Genomic DNA, 3,161 nt, shown 5'->3' with positions numbered 1-3,161 from the left:
TTTAAGTCAATATCTAAAATTCTTTCTTTTTTAAGTCAATATCTAAAATTCTATCTTTTTTAAGTCAATATCTAAAATTCTATCTTTTTTAAGTCAATATCTAAAATTCTATCTTTTTTAAGTCAATATCTAAAATTCTTTCTTTTTTAAGTCAATATCTAAAATTCTATCTTTTTTAAGTCAATATCTAAAATTCTATCTTTTTTAAGTCAATATCTAAAATTCTATCTTTTTTAAGTCAATATCTAAAATTCTTTCTTTTTTAAGTCAATATCTAAAATTCTATCTTTTTTAAGTCAATATCAAAAATTCTATCTTTTTTAAGTCAATATCTAAAATTCTATCTGTTTTAAGTCAATATCTAAAATTCTTTCTTTTTTAAGTCAATATCTAAAATTCTATCTTTTTTAAGTTAATATCTAAAATTCTATCTTTTTTAAGTCAATATCTAAAATTCTATCTTTTTTAAGTCAATATCTAAAATTCTATCTTTTTTAAGTCAATATCTAAAATTCTTTCTTTTTTAAGTCAATATCTAAAATTCTATCTTTTTTAAGTTAATATCTAAAATTCTATCTTTTTTAAGTCAATATCTAAAATTCTTTCTTTTTTAAGTCAATATCTAAAATTCTATCTTTTTTAAGTTAATATCTAAAATTCTATCTTTTTTAAGTTAATATCTAAAATTCTATCTTTTTTAAGTCAATATCTAAAATTCTTTCTTTTTTAAGTCAATATCTAAAATTCTATCTTTTTTAAGTCAATATCTAAAATTCTATCTTTTTAAGTCAATATCTAAAATTCTTTCTTTTTTAAGTTAATATCTAAAATTCTTTCTTTTTTAAGTTAATATCTAAAATTCTTTCTTTTTTAAGTCAATATCTAAAATTCTATCTTTTTTAAGTTAATATCTAAAATTCTTTCTTTTTTAAAGACTATATCTAAAATTCTTTCTTTTTTAAGTCAATATCTAAAATTCTATCTTTTTTAAGTTAATATCTAAAATTCTGTCTTTTTTAAGTCAATATCTAAAATTCTTTCTTTTTTAAGTTAATATCTAAAATTCTTTCTTTTTTAAGTCAATATCTAAAATTCTTTCTTTTTTAAGTTAATATCTAAAATTCTATCTTTTTTAAGTCAATATCTAAAATTCTTTCTTTTTTAAGTTAATATCTAAAATTCTATCTTTTTTAAGTCAATATCTAAAATTCTATCTTTTTTAAGTCAATATCTAAAATTCTATCTTTTTTAAGTCAATATCTAAAATTCTATCTTTTTTAAGTCAATATCTAAAATTCTATCTTGTTTAAGTTAATATCTAAAATTCTTTCTTTTTTAAGTCAATATCTAAAATTCTATCTTTTTTAAGTCAATATCTAAAATTCTTTCTTTTTTAAGTTAATATCTAAAATTCTTTCTTTTTTAAGTTAATATCTAAAATTCTTTCTTTTTTAAGTCAATATCTAAAATTCTATCTTTTTTAAGTTAATATCTAAAATTCTTTCTTTTTTAAAGACAATATCTAAAATTCTTTCTTTTTTAAGTCAATATCTAAAATTCTATCTTTTTTAAGTTAATATCTAAAATTCTATCTTTTTTAAGTCAATATCTAAAATTCTTTCTTTTTGAAGTTAATATCTAAAATTCTTTCTTTTTTAAGTCAATATCTAAAATTCTTTCTTTTTTTAGTTAATATCTAAAATTCTATCTTTTTTAAGTCAATATCTAAAATTCTTTCTTTTTTAAGTTAATATCTAAAATTCTATCTTTTTTAAGTCAATATCTAAAATTCTTTCTTTTTTAAGTCAATATCTAAAATTCTATCTTTTTTAAGTCAATATCTAAAATTCTATCTTTTTAAGTCAATATCTAAAATTCTATCTTTTTTAAGTTAATATCTAAAATTCTATCTTTTTTAAGTCAATATCTAAAATTCTATCTTTTTTAAGTCAATATCTAAAATTCTTTCTTTTTTAAGTCAATATCTAAAATTCTATCTTTTTTAAGTCAATATCTAAAATTCTATCTTTTTTAAGTCAATATCTAAAATTCTATCTTTTTTAAGTCAATATCTAAAATTCTTTCTTTTTTAAGTCAATATCTAAAATTCTATCTTTTTTAAGTCAATATCTAAAATTCTATCTTTTTTAAGTCAATATCTAAAATTCTATCTTTTTTAAGTCAATATCTAAAATTCTTTCTTTTTTAAGTCAATATCTAAAATTCTATCTTTTTTAAGTCAATATCAAAAATTCTATCTTTTTTAAGTCAATATCTAAAATTCTATCTGTTTTAAGTCAATATCTAAAATTCTTTCTTTTTTAAGTCAATATCTAAAATTCTATCTTTTTTAAGTTAATATCTAAAATTCTATCTTTTTTAAGTCAATATCTAAAATTCTATCTTTTTTAAGTCAATATCTAAAATTCTATCTTTTTTAAGTCAATATCTAAAATTCTTTCTTTTTTAAGTCAATATCTAAAATTCTATCTTTTTTAAGTTAATATCTAAAATTCTATCTTTTTTAAGTCAATATCTAAAATTCTTTCTTTTTTAAGTCAATATCTAAAATTCTATCTTTTTTAAGTTAATATCTAAAATTCTATCTTTTTTAAGTTAATATCTAAAATTCTATCTTTTTTAAGTCAATATCTAAAATTCTTTCTTTTTTAAGTCAATATCTAAAATTCTATCTTTTTTAAGTCAATATCTAAAATTCTTTCTTTTTTAAGTCAATATCTAAAATTCTATCTTTTTTAAGCCAATATCTAAAATTCTTTCTTTTTTAAGTCAATATCTAAAATTCTTTCTTTTTTAAGTCAATATCTAAAATTCTATCTTTTTTAAGTTAATATCTAAAATTCTATCTTTTTTAAGTCAATATCTAAAATTCTTTCTTTTTTAAGTCAATATCTAAACTTCTATCTTTTTTAAGTCAATATCTAAAATTCTTTCTTCTTTAAGTTAATATCTAAAATTCTTTCTTTTTTAAGTTAATATCTAAAATTCTTTCTTTTTTAAGTTAATATCTAAAATTCTATCTTTTTTAAGTCAATATCTAAAATTCTTTCTTTTTTAAGTTAATATCTAAAATTCTTTCTTTTTTAAGTCAATATCTAAAATTCTTTCTTTTTTTAGTTAATATCTAAAATTCTATCTTT

The sequence above is a fragment of the Euprymna scolopes genome, chromosome 16, assembly GCF_053919585.1.
Source record: "Euprymna scolopes isolate OS-2025 chromosome 16, ASM5391958v1, whole genome shotgun sequence".
Classification (NCBI taxonomy): domain Eukaryota; kingdom Metazoa; phylum Mollusca; class Cephalopoda; order Sepiida; family Sepiolidae; genus Euprymna; species Euprymna scolopes.
This window is presented reverse-complemented; position numbering follows the sequence as displayed.